At 36.4% G+C, this 14,727-nt stretch overlaps 1 protein-coding gene and 1 long non-coding RNA gene across 3 annotated transcripts in view; both read left to right on the top strand.

Moving 5' to 3' along the window:
- Nucleotides 1-14,727, top strand: part of LOC133523315 (netrin-B-like) — a 358,018-nt gene that overhangs the window by 128,208 nt on the left and 215,083 nt on the right. The window lies entirely within an intron of this gene.
- LOC133523308 (uncharacterized) lies at nucleotides 10,171-11,421 on the top strand. Its single transcript, XR_009800213.1, has 2 exons — nucleotides 10,171-10,602; nucleotides 11,160-11,421. It is a non-coding gene; the product is annotated as an uncharacterized LOC133523308 (long non-coding RNA).

Here is a 14,727-nt window from a genome sequence, read left to right as displayed (position 1 = left end):
AGATTTACGAACCAGTACAATTATCAGAAAATGTCAGATTTAATTGATTGGAAATTCGTGGATGAATTTTCAATAATTTACGATGGAAACATTTGTTTTTAATAATTGTATTGGCCGTTTTATGTGGTAATATTTTATAGTCGTGTGAAGTGTGCTCAAACGGCTTGAAATACATATATTAAAATAGTTATTTATATTGTATAGGTTACAATGGGATTTAGTGTCGCGGCCAACAGCTACTAGAACTTAATTGAGGAACTAAATAAAGTGGTGTTTTAAGTACAACAAGTAGGCAAATCTGCCAGTTCCCTCTTTTTGCGTGTCCGCCGGCAACCGGCAAATGATATAAATGGTTGTTTTATTAAACAACGCCATCTCCCGGGAATGAGCTCATGCTGCTAAATCAATTGTACCATCAAATTGGTTGTCTGGTAGGGTTTTGTATATTATAATGTGGGTCAAAGTAGAGAGTAAATTAATCAGGAGTATTAAGCTCTTTACTCGTAGCGCCTCGTTGTTCTAAATGGCGCTATTTATTATGTTTTAATTTAAGAGGAAAGGGGACGGCCGCTTCTCAATACAAATGTAGTCCCCATTTTCCTATCTGATTATTGACACTATGGAAAATATTTTTATACAATTTGATGTATATTAACCATAGCTATCTTCTAGAAGAAGAAGAAAACCATAGCTATGCCCCTACTTTTGACTTTTTTAGATTTTTTGATTACTGCAAAAATTAGGAAAGAAAAACAGATTTCATAAGGAAATTAAATGCTCTTAAAATTAACTCTTATAATAATTAAAAATTCGATAAAAACGTAGGGGCTTTATTGACCGAAGCGTTAGCGAAGGTCTCCATTTTAACTTAGGCCGAATGCTTTCGTGTGTTCGTATGTTCTCCTCTACAGGTCGCAATTCTAAACCGATTCTAATGAAATTTTTTGACCAGATTCTACGATTAAATAGAATTTAGAAAAAAAACCAATAGAATTTTTTGTCGATCCATGTTTGAAATTTTTTCAAAATGCGGGAATTGGCATAAATGACTTAAGCGCCAGTAGCGTCCATGGCGCTTAAGACTATTGTAAATTCCATGTGATAATAACTCGGCGAACTAAGTGTTTTTCACTTTTACAGTTTCTAAGCTTAATGCGAGCATACGACTTACCACAGATACGGTTAATTTTAATCTCTATGGTAACTTAAATCGATTAGTTAAGGGCTCCACATACCTTGCAATAAATCGCACGTAGTTTTCGATCTATTGTCGACCAAGTACGTGAAACAAATTCAATTGCTCTAGTCAAACCGCGAGTTCTCAGAGAGCCTACCGCGAAAACCGAAATTCGCAAATTTCGGAGATTTTTCTCTTTTACTCTCACTAAGACGTAATTTGGGTGACAGAGAAAAATGCCCGCAATTGACGAACTTATGATGACGATTTTTTTTTAATTAGGAAAAGGTTTAGTAAGCAATTGACCACAATCTTACCTGATGGTAAGTGCTGATGCAGTTTAAGATGGAACATGCTTACCAAAAAGATGTCTATTCACTCTCGATTTAAAAAAATCCAAATTATAGTGGACTGATTTTCGCTGTTATAGCCCTGAGGGCCTACCTCGAACCACGTTCGACGTGTTGCCTCTCTGTCTAACTTGTAAATTAATGCGTAATTGTGACAGGGAGGCGACACGTCTAACGTGGTTCGCGGTAGGCCCTCAGTTCTCGGCGAACTACTAGTTTATTTGCCATCCAACGTCGTACCTTATTTTAAGTGGCGACTGTAACGCTACCAAAACGTAATTTTAATATATACTTATAAACCGGATTATCCCAAATAATTAGAAGAAGCACACAGTAGATTCGTCAAACAATTTGTCATAACCGGCAGCGATAAGTTATCGACGTGACCGATGGCGGTGGGGACGCATCGCTCATTCTTATCTATAATTTATTCCATTTATTTCCTAAGAATTTTCTGATTGGATACTATTGGGAATTATTGAATTTTAATCTGAGGTTGGAGGTTAATTTTAGGGTTAAGTTGACGATAACTGGACATTTTGGAATGAATAAGAGAATTTTAGGACTTCTGGTTCGAGCGCCATCTTGATAGTTAGCCTCGTGATTAATTTTTTTATTTTTTGCTCATTAATATTGTTTAAAATGTGTATTGTATTGTTGGTCATTAACGGAAGCCCAGAAGTCCCGACTCAAGATTTGCCAGCGAGCAATGGAGCGCAGCATACTAGGAGTTCGGAGAACCGATCGAGTTAGGAACACAGAACTGCGCTCCAGAACTGGTATCATAGATGTGGGTGTTAAGGCCGCTAAGCTTAAGTGGGGTTGGGCAGGACACGTCTGCCGTATGCACCCGGATCGGTGGGCCAAATTGGCTACCGAATGGACACCGCAGATTAGCCGGGGCAGAGGCAGACCAAAAAAGAGATGGCGGGATGACCTCGACGCTTTTTGCAGAGACTGGCGGGAACATACTTCAAACCGTGATGAGTGGCGGAAAAAAGGGGACACAAAATAGGCTATTTAAAAAAAAAAAATTAATATCGATAGCTTATTATTCTTCTTCATATTTAAGAGCTGTGCTCTTGTCGGTGGAGCAATCTCCAACTCGTCCGGCCCTCTGCAAACTCCTTCTGGTATGACACGACGCGAACCTTTTCTTTTATTTGGTTGAAATATTTTTTTCTCCGTCTTCCTTTTTTTCTCTTTCCCTCTATCAGTAAACTAATGTGGTAGTGTACAGTGAATGGAGAATTAATCCTGAATCGCGTGTAACCACGATTTTTGTGTCTACGGCCGGTAGTCCACATGCTACTTGTACAGTCCAGCTATCGCTTTAAAAAGCTAATAAAATCACCGTATACTGTCTTGTACTAACCGTACAATTTGAGTCGTATTTAAAGTTCCTAATACCTTGATACTGGCGAAATAGTCCAACTAGACTGAAGCCATAATTTTAAAAGAATGAATTAATTAAGAGAATTTTAAAAATATGTCAGCCGTCCGGCAGTCCAAAGCGCGGCATTAGGCACGTAACGTACAGTGAGCTGCGATGCATGGAGAAATTATGAATGAATTCATAGATAAAGTCACCATGCACTTTTACGGCTGATGGTACATATCTTCTACTACGAAGTCACCCCGCAACTTAAGAAGCTCTTAGGTATTGGTCGTGTATACCCGCCGGGAGCGACGGGCGTGGATGAGAACGCTCAAGGCCTTAGGAAAGCTGATGTATCATAACTATTTAGGTTTCAGCTCAGTCGGATATCGAGGGGCCTACCGCGAAAACCGAATCTCGCAAATTGCGGGGATCTTTCTCTTTTACTCTCAATAAGACGTAATTAGAGTGACAGAGAAAAATGCCCGCAATTGACGAACTTCGATTTTCGCGGTTTGCCTGATGTTTGGTAATAGTGTATTTGTCTTTTATTAAACAGTTAAACAAATGGCAATAGTCAATAGTTATCTGTCGAATATATTTAGTAACGATCGCATAATGACATTTTAAGTAACTTTCATATCACGAACATGAAAAATCAATTAATGATTGTGTGTGGTAGCGCGCCTATTTATTATTTCTATTAAGAGAAAACTTGTGAAGTGAGTTGTGAGAGATGTGTGAAGTATCGAAATCTATGAACTCCATTGCTCTTTCATTGTTTCTTAATAATGCATTTACTTAGGTACAGTTAGCAAAAAACATTGGTACAGTCAGCAAAAAGCATTGCGAAGGATTGGTAGCTTCGCTAAGGACGCTTAACATGAAGAATTTCGTACATTGACCCGTCAATTCCTTTATTTATCGCACATCCATAATATTATATTGCTGTCCAGCCCATGATGCCAGCGGTCAATGTGCGAGCGGGACTTCAATATATTTTCATAACACTTGATCGAATAGGTCTTATTTCATGGAGGTGTATTACTTAAAGGACAATGGCCTATATTGTTTTCGCGGGAGTTATAGATTAGGAAAAAAAGCTAGAACTCCCTAGGGAGTTATAGCTTTTTTAATGATGTAAATAATTCATACGAACCAAAGTAGGCTATAAGTAAAATACTTGTTACATGTCAAGTTATATATGAGTTTATGTTTAAAAATATTTAATTTGATTAATTTAATAGCCGTTTAAAATATTTTTACACAATTTTTAATAGTGGCCGGATGGGCCTTGAATGCCTAACCTGTCAAAAATTTACAAAATGGCGGAACAATGTGTGAAATGCCACCGTATTTAAGATTTATTTCGCTTAAAATTTAGTTTTTTCTTCTCAAGTGTGATAAAAAACATTGTGTGTAGCTCCGGAGGTAAGAATATTGCAAACTCGAGTCTTTAATTCACTCCAGCCTTTGTGATTTAACCCCCTCGTTTGCAAAATTTGTTTTAACTGCCTCGTTGCAGAAAGTCCTACTATGCTCATACTATATATGTAGATAGGAAACGGCGAGTCAATGTTCGAAATTCTACCTGCTTAGCGTCCTTACTTTTGTAATGCGACTTTTTAACCGGATATGGCGAGTTCAAACCTAGTAGTTTTCTATGTGGGTTGGAAAGTCGGTAAGTTATTTTCGTAACCAATATTTCCTTGGGATTATGTTGCAAAGAGGTTCTGGGATCTTTAGAATGAAGCCAAAACACCAAAATGATGAGTTAGTATCAGAGGAGTTTCAATAATAACGAAATGCAAGGATAGGCACCTACATGATTTAATTAGTAGTACAATAATCTTAAAGTTTGCAAAATGAAAAATCAGAGGGCCAAAATGGTAAAATCTAAAATCGTTATTTGCTTCTCTATCGCTTTTGCTTAAACGAGTGATAGAGATGCAACGATATTTACTGCGTTAACATGCTTTCTCTTTTTTTTTCTGTGAACTACAGAGTACCTCCGTACCAATAAAGGTCCGTGCACATATGTCCAACCTAACAAATTGCTCATTACTTCCAGCCTATTTGTAAGCCCTTTCTAGTTTACTCCTTTTGCATTCGAAACAATCGCCCATTATAGCCCTTTCCATTACCTTTACAAGTGCATTGTACATGTGTCACTTTCAAAACGTCTTACACGCCCTTAAGTATTCACCCGCATACGACATTTTCAAAGTTAGCCTTAGTTTAGTGTTAACAGAAGAGTAAGGTCGTAAATGCGGCGTACGGTGATGGTTGTTAGGTCGTTCTGGAGGGGGTGCTTGGAAGGATCGATTGCTATGCATAATGGAGTTGGTATCGATGTATGGGTCAGTCAGGGAAACGGAGAAAGTAGCCGTTTGCTTCAGAGTTCTCTGGGGGTGGACAAAAATGCATTTTGTTATGACCACGTTATTTTAATATGTGGATGAGAATGCGGGGCGATGAAAGTGAGATGAAAAAAAAACGGTAACGGAGAAGATAAGGAGTAGTAGGTCAGCGTGGTATGGGCATCAGGAGGGATGAATGCCATATAGGAAAAATAATGTTAGGGATGAATGTTGGTGATGGAGAGCGGATGGTAGACCCAAAAAACCATGGATGGATTGTGTGAAAGAGAATATGAGGAAGAAAGGAGTGAGTGCTGAGGTAACACTCCACATCACGCACTTACACGGTATGCTTAAACGTTCAAAAACACCATAAGATATTCAATTTATTTCCTCTAAGGGTCAGATTCTCGAAAAATTAGAGATCGAAATACCTCCATTAAAATAAGTAACCCATAATTCAGAATCCATGCCAGTCGATTTTAATAAAAGATTCCGCATACCGAGACCTTTGAGCACCCCAATTTTCAATTTACCCTCGATATTAATAGGGATAAGTAACTGCATACAATGTTTAGGACTGAGTGGTTTGGTTGTAATATGGCTGACTGCGGTTTGTTTACATTCTGTTCATCCCTTGTATAATAAGCCAGTTTAAATGTGAACTCTGTTGGCGAATTATGGGTGAATTTAATCCACGTGATAAAATAGCAGTGGCGGATCGTTCAAAGAACTCGATTCCCACCGGCTTGTCTAATTTCAGCCCGTTGAGTACTGTCACAATCGGTTCATGGAGAAAAGGAAAGCAAAATTAGCTCCGGATACGGATATTCCTACGAATATTTGTGACGCGCCGCCACTGTAAAATAGGGTCACTTTTTAACACAATGTGATTGAAGGAGACGGGCACTGTCTTTATGATTATCCTAAAATGTGACGTTCAGGAGTGGCAGCATGGTTCCATTTTTATCGCTTGTCACTATGCCCATCACTTTTGCACTTACTTACTTGTTAGAACTAGAACGTGACAGGCATGGTGTGTAGCGCTACTGTAAGGCTAAGATGGTCGGCTTTTTATCATTTGTCACAACGTCTGTCACATAATCACATTCTAACAAGTATGTAAGCGTGAAAGTGACGAGCATAGCAACAGATGATAAAAATGTATCAACTGCAACTGCACAGAAATTACTATTTCGGCGTCGTTGTTCTGTTCTGTCTTCTAAGCATTATGATTCCCGATTGTGGGGTCTGCTTTCCTAGTCTTTTCTTTCCACTTCGCATGATCGGACGTGTCGTCCACTGAAACGTCGCAGGCACTCATGTCTTTTGCTATGGTATGTGCCCATCTCATCCTGGGTCTTCCTCTTCCTCGGGATCCAGGGATTTTCAGACCCATAGCAACATTCTTCTTCAGGTCTTTTCTTTACGTGTCCAAACCATCTCAGTCGACTCTTTTGTGGCGTATCTCAGTATCGGCGATTTCACGTGATCCGAGGCTACCGCGAACATACTTCTTAAGCCTAAGCCCTCCAACGTGTACACGTTCAACGTAGCTGGCCAACTTTATTGTCACGCGTGCAATAGAGTATTTAAGAGCAAGTTCGGCCTGGCCAGCCACATTAGGGCTCATGCTAGACAAGACATTTGGGGTCGCCGTCATCGAAAACGATGAGGAGGATTATATTATCAAGTCTCGTTACTTGTACTCGTATCTTTGGCTGCCGCTGTGTCAATAAATTTCCTAGACAGGAAAATGGTGATTAATTTTTGTATGGAAAATCGGTCGTCCACTATTGTCTTACGGCGTTGTTCAAAAACTTTTAACAGATCTATGAAACCGTGGATAATCGTTTGTTAAAAGAGGTTGCTATGTCCTAATATTAAACCTGTGTAGGGACGTGGAGGTTCAAGATATTCTGGTTTATAAAAGCGTGTGCGTTGAAGCGATATGAGTACGGTTACAGATTTGAGGGGAGAGTTAAATGAATTTTGAGCTTTGATCATTGGTTGAGTATGATCATGATGAAAAATGAATTCAGGTTCATAAAAACGTTGATTCAGATTTTGTAAATTAAAGAAAAATAAATATTATACGACATTTTTACACAAAGCGACTAATTTCCACAGTAAGCTCAATAAGGCTTATCTTGCGGGCACGAGTACCTAGGTACTCGACAACGATACTCGTATATATATATAAAAGTTAAAAAATACTTAAATGTATAAAAACCCACCCATGACTCAGGAATATTCATATTCCTTTATTGATAAAATTATAAATTTTACAAGTCAAAAGGGTAATACAACATATAATTAGGTCGATGTCAATTGAAGTACAATTAAGATAATAATAATCAAATTAAAACACAGTAAAATAAAACAATATAAAAGTAACAAATCAAGTAATATAAGATATAACAATATAAAAATAATCAACACAATTCAGATAAGTATCCAATAAATTCAAATCATTATTATAATATTCTGACATGCCATAAAAGTCATAATTATCAAATCAAATAATATAAGGTATAACAATATAAAAATAATCAACACAATTCAGATATCCAATAAATTAAATTAAATTAAACTAAAATTAAAATCATTATTATAATATTCTGACATGTCGTAAAAGGCATTTGTAATAAATATCCGTATTCATCACACAAATATATGCCCTTACCAGGATTTGAACCCGGGAACATCGACTTCATAGGCAGTGTCACTACCCAGTAGGCCAGACAGGTCGTCAAATATACCTATTGTCTTTATAAAATTTATTTTTAAGCCATAATTAGGTAAAGCACTATAATAAGGGGTTCTGTTAACCAGAGGACTGGTCAATATTTGGCTGTGATTTGGCTCAGCAGATCAGCATTGCTATACAGCGGCCAGTCTTATGGGCACCCTACTGAGCGACCACGCCTTGAGGCAAACTTTTTATTGATAACTTTTAGGGTTCCGTACCCAACGGGTAAAACGGGACCCTATTACTAAGACCCCGCTGTCCGTCCGTCTGTCCGTTTGTCACCAGGCTGTATCTCATGATCCGTAATAGCTAGACAGTTGAAATTTTCACAGATGATGTATTTCTGTTGCCGCTATAACAACAAATACTAAAACGTACGGAATTCTCGGTGGGCAAGTCCGACTCACACTTGTCCGGTTCTTATTATTACCTATGTTTTACTTATTTGTCGCGCGTGTTTTTGCCTAAAAATAAGAGAATCATTTATTATTATTACCTAATGATTATTTTCATTTTGTTACAGGTACGTGCGCGAGTTCTTTATTCCAAATTTAAGTAAGCAGGTAATATATTAATATAAGCAAAACAAAGCGTCTAAATAAGTCAGAATTTAACAAAATTTCGGTATACAAAATTACTGAAGATGGGTCTGTTCTGTATTAAGCGATTTAAAACCAGCAGGGGTCGGCAACATATCGGTCTTAATAAGACATTTCCCAAATAAATAAAAACTTTTTTAAAACCAACCTTAAGGTAAAGGAGCACAGTTTAAATTTTAAAGATTTTATTTTGATATTTGTCACTATTTATATGCGCCCTGTGGTCAATTACAATGCACCGACTATTGTGGTCCGAATGCGACAAAAACATGACATTTGCGTGTGGTCTCACTTGGGACTTTTGTGTTTCCTGGAATGTACTGTTTGTTTTTTTTTTTCTTATGCTGGTAGGTACACTAGGTACTTACCTGACCATTCGTAAATCTTACTGCAATAAGGTATCGATGGTCTATTGAGTGTCACTGTTTTATATGTACTATTTGTAAGCAAGCAAAGCATAGAAAAGCTGTAACTGTAGCTGATAGTACATTATGATACAAGTGTGCTAAGTTTCATACGACGTTTTTCAACACACTTGCGAGGAAAAACAAAACTTTTTTTCAAAACAGTAAAAGTACAATTTTCAAAATGGTGGCTTACATTTTAGCATCGAATAATTTCACCAAAGCGTGCTGGGCTTGTAGGCACTTATTCGCTAGTTCATTGAAGTAATAAGCTACCAACACGTTTTCTAAGAAAGACTGGGCGTATTTGCTGATTTTCCATTGAATAAATGTTTCATATGCCGCCAATTATTTTTCACCCGATTTTGATGGAAAAAGGCTATCTTTCTCGGCTTTTGCTTCTATTTATTACTGGCAGCGTCAATTTTATGTGTTCTTCATTTTCAATGCTTGAAAATGACATTTTCGTCTATATTATAAACTAAAAACATGCAAAACTATTCAAATATTATGACAATTACGGAAAATGGCTGGCACGTTATTTATTTTTTACGACGATTTCAATGCGCGCGCAAGGCAAAGGCGCAAAAAAAAAAATCGAAAATAGCGCGAAATCGACAAATAGCCAATTTAAAAAAATGTAAAAAGTTAATATTTTCGTATTTCTATTCGACGGATGTGTATCAAATTGATAAAATGTCTTGTTTAGTCATTAATAAAATTTACAAGATAATTTATGTGATAAAACCTCTTTGAACTAACATTAGAAACCTAATAGTTGGTTCAAAAAAAATGTATTACTCGACCAAATTAAGAAGTCTCCGTTTCCATGCATATTATTAGCAATCAGTTACCTTCTTAACTCAGTCGGATAATATAAATCAAAAGCACGAGTGTTATAATATACCGAAAAAGCACGCGTGTTTAATATCTAGGATTATGAGCCAAAAATCGGTGGAATAAAAACGTCGTTTTGAGCAAGTGTGTTGAAAATAAGTATTTTCCCTTTTGACATGTTTGACAACCCATGGTTTCGTAAATGCCAAATATTTCGGCATCGGCAGTAACAGTAAGGGAGTGACACATTTTTGCACCTCTGACGGAAGGACATTACTTTTGTCTCTTATAATTGAAACCCCCTCTTGTAACGGTTTACCGTTATCTTTAATTAAAATCCTATGAAATAAAAAAATACAACTAAAACCTAAATATAATTATAAATTACTATAATACTAACTAATACTCACTATATATATATTGACAAAGAAATCATACAAAAACTCTAAAAAGTAATAAACTACACATAATAAATCTACGAACAAACGGAATTGACGACTGCATTTGCTATTAGATAAAACTAGATGCGAATACAAAGGACTACGTCACCCGCTCGCGATAAGCGATGTGCACTGGCCGGTTAATGAGACACATACGCGTCCGCGACATTTCTACCACGGCTTTGACAGCGAAAGGTCAAATAAACTAAATCTAAAACGTCATGAAGTGACAAATTTTTAATATGGTGAAATAAAATCTAAAACTAAATGTGTTAAGTTTAAGTTCCAGTATTTCCCCAAATAGGGTGAGTGTTTTGAATATTTTGTAGTTTTTAGAATAAGGTAACTTCCGTAGTTAATAGCATAGTAAGGAAACATATTCTTCATGCAATCATTTTACATTTTGTTCTTAATGGGTACATATTTCACTAACTTTTTATTAACTGTAATTTCCTATAGAAGTAACGTTGGAAATAATAAGTTTCTCAATCCTTCTAGAAATATAAGTCTACCCACTTTGTAAAAATCTTGTAAATCATAGTTAAAGTTATGCTTAAATCTAATTTAATAGTACAAAATTACATTCCGAATTGTAGTTTTCATGCATTGGTAATGCCATTAGTTGTTTTTATGTTAGTAGAAGTAGATTTAATAGCTTTCGATTCACTTTCTTCCTTGTTTAAAAAAATAATGATGTTTCTACTTGTGACTGCCACATCATTGATCACCATTTAAATGCTTTGGGGTTCACTAAACCAGCCTACTATTCAATTAGCACATTAATTTGGCCTAAATCCGGATGTCGCAGTCACTAGTTAAAAATCGGACTTTTCTTGAAATGGCCATTTTACCGGAATTCCAGGGACCAAGTCTGGGGTTTCAATTGGAACACACCGACCCCACTGCGCGTGCTCCCGTTCATGTTCCGGAAGGTTCCGGCTGAGGATCCGGAACCCTGCTGATGACGGCCTCCTCCACAAGTGCGAAACCGTAGTGCAGGGAAGTGACCCCTATCAAGGGCTTGTTTCCGACCTAACTGTGTAGTGCCAGCTCAGAAAAGACTCACGACCTTGTCCTTCTTTTAGTTAGTTTTTTTTTGTTTTAAATACATCTTGTAAATTTTACTCAGGTTACTTTTCTTCCGTCTCACTCTGCAGTCTACCCTAATTATTGCGACGCTAAACGTCACACTCTTAAACAGTTATCAAAATAATATAGCAATTTATCAAACATTTCATTTCTACAGCAGTTCCTTGAATGAATCACGATTATTTCCCCACGACATTCATTGCCAATAGTAAATGAACTCACCACGCTAAATTAACTTGCAACTAAAACAACCGCACCAACATCTCAGTCTGTTTCTAAATCCATTGAGTGTCCTCAACAAGCACAAATAAAACCAAACCCGTTTTGCTCTCGACTGTACGCCCTAGGCGTTCACTGATCCAGACATTTTATTAACCAGTGACCAGTTTCACTAGCCCTACTAACCTTTAATAATACTTTGAACCAATAGTTCTAAATCTCTGGTCATTATTGTCCAGCTTACTTAGATCTACTACGTATGCCCTCTTGTATCAAACTGTAGATCTAAGTTTCTGGACACTATTACGCGCTATAACGTCCAGGAGAATTAGATCTCTGTATACATATAACCGTTATGAAGAAAGGGGCCAAAGTAAATTGGGCGGTCAGCTTGCATATAATTGCGCCTGTCAGTCCTGAATTTGCATAGTTATTAGTGTTTATTTAATTTTACATTATTGTTAAGGACTTTATCATGTAAATGGACTAAGTTGCGCTATAAAATGCTACATTTTAATAAATTCAGATAAACTTTAGAATTTAATGTGTTAAATGTTTGCATTCACACCTTTAATATGATGTTTATGTAAATTATTTGCTACCTGTATCCACTTGCATTTATAGTACCTATCTATAGGTACTTAAGAGGAATTCCTAGTTGTGATTTTTCCATACAAACGCTCTCGACTGTTTCCTCCCTGGATTTTTAACCTAGAGCAATGATTTTTTCAAATAAGATCAATATCATCATTATCTGTGCCGCTATGTTTTGCTTTTTTGGATTATTTTATTTTGAAGAAAATTACAGCGCCTCGAAAATCGCAAAAACGGCTCAATTGAATTGGCTGTAAAAAAAGGCACAGTATACAAATATGACAACAAATATCCAAAAAATCAAAACATAGCGGCATAGATTATTTCTTCCTCTTGCAATTTCCAAAATTTCATAATGATTGGTTGCGTTTTGGAGGAGGAAACAGTCGAGAGCGAAACCTCGATTTTTGAGTTTTTTGCGCGTGAATTTCGGTCCGTGCTGCAGTTGTCCTTATCGCACGAATTGGAGGCGGAGACAGTTTCTAAATATACGTACACAGAAGGAATAGTGATGGGCATAACATCCTTATTAGGGATTGCAGAACCGGTACTGTTTTAAAGAACCGGGATTTCCCGGTACTTTCGGAGCTGGTCTAATTATTTCATTATTTTAAATAAAACGACAGCATTTTGCGTTTTGACCACCTTTCGTATTATAATTTAATAATCACATTTTCTTTTACTACGTATAATCACAATAAACAAGGCATTTTTTTAGAAATATAGTATTTTACATTGCTCACACTTGTGCGTCACAAGTAAAAGATAATTACATTGATGTTTGCCACTAGATAGCAAATTAAATGAAATTACATTGACGAGGGGATTTATATACATGATATAAGTATCGCAGTCGTATTGTATAATCCGCCGTATTACATTACGGCTAGCCGATATCAAAATAAGGGCCATTTTGAAATGCGGCGGTTCTACGATTAAGGTATGTTGGGTAAATACCGGATGCGGGTGAAGAACGTAGGACATTCATTTCTCCCTAATTTGGCTTTATTTTTTAATGTTGGCAACATTGTGTAAGACGGAAAGAAACAATCCGATCTTTACCTATTTCAAAAACAACAGTGATTGTCAAACTTTAAATTTTCTTCAATTTACCTACTGACCTACTTAATTACTTGATCACACTTTCGTACCATTATTTTTATCCAGTACCACTACCAACGCGACGGTAAATCAAAAGGAAGAGATTTTGGCAGTCTATTTTGTATGTTTGTATATTGTATGTGTATGTACACCTACTTACTGACAATGTAATTTTTTTAATTTCCGCAACCCAAAGGTTGCCTGGAAGAGATCGCTTTTTAGCGATAAGACCGCATGTTGTTTACCTGTGCTTATGTTTCTGTTTTCTTTTATTGAGGTGTGCAATAAAGAGTATGTATATTGTATAGGGATAATGATACATGTTGAATTGTATAACAAAATCGAGTAAAATAGATAGCAAATGAGCAATTTTTCGCAATAAATACCTACACATACGGATGCATATGTAGCTGTGCACGCATACATACATAGCTAGTTTAGGATACAAAATAGAGATAGGGCTTCGAAATTAGTTTCCTTAAAATGCTTCAAGAGGGCTCTCTTTTCCTATATATTTACTTTACTCTTTACATACGATCCTTACATTTTATAAAAAATGATTGTATATCAACTATATATATATACATAATTGCAAAATTATACCAACAAAATCGCAATTTTACTTATTTTCCATACTTCAAGATGGGCTCTCAGTGAGCTCAACGAGGGGTGGGAGGGCGTTAGGGTCGGCAACGCGCATGTAACTCCTCTGGAGTTGCAGGCGTACATCGGTTTCGGATACTGCTTACCATCAGGCGGGCCGTATGCTTGTTTGCCACCGACGTAGTATTAAAAAAAACCTTGACCTTTTTAAAGAACTACTTAGTATTTTTGATTTCTAAGTTTGATTCTTATTTTTTTTGGCGACCTTCATTAAAAATGACTGGGCACGATTATTTTTTTATTTTGATTTTTGTCCCTCCTACTTAAGTACTTAATATCTACCAGTACATTCCTTTCAATAAACAATACATTTACACTTTCACTAAACCTGTACAGTTCACGAGATCTTAAATTGTCAAAATTTCGAAACCTATCTATTATTTTAGTGGTTTTTCTTACTTTATTACTTCGGGTAAACCTTACAATAAGAGGTTTCTCAACTGTTTCTCAGCACATTGTTTACTTATCAAATTACCTTATAACATAGGTATAAAAGTTTGAGAGCCACAATTTTACCAATTTTTGTATCAGGGTTTTGTATCGAATACAAAAATACGAAACAACGATACAAAAAACTTTTAAGTTTGTAATTATTGGTGGCTGTAATGTAATTTATATACGTTGGAGAAGGGTAGACACCGGACCTATTTCTTTGTGATACCTTATTCTCTTTCCATTAGAAGCGACTTTTTTTCACCATCCGATGTTATCCCTTGATGGCAAAATACTCGTTACTCTAAAAAAAAGTATGTCTTATCTTTACA

This window comes from Cydia pomonella, chromosome 12 (assembly GCF_033807575.1).
Source record: "Cydia pomonella isolate Wapato2018A chromosome 12, ilCydPomo1, whole genome shotgun sequence".
Classification (NCBI taxonomy): domain Eukaryota; kingdom Metazoa; phylum Arthropoda; class Insecta; order Lepidoptera; family Tortricidae; genus Cydia; species Cydia pomonella.
The sequence above is the reverse complement of the archived record's forward strand: the minus strand, read 5'-3'. Positions and strand labels throughout refer to the sequence as shown.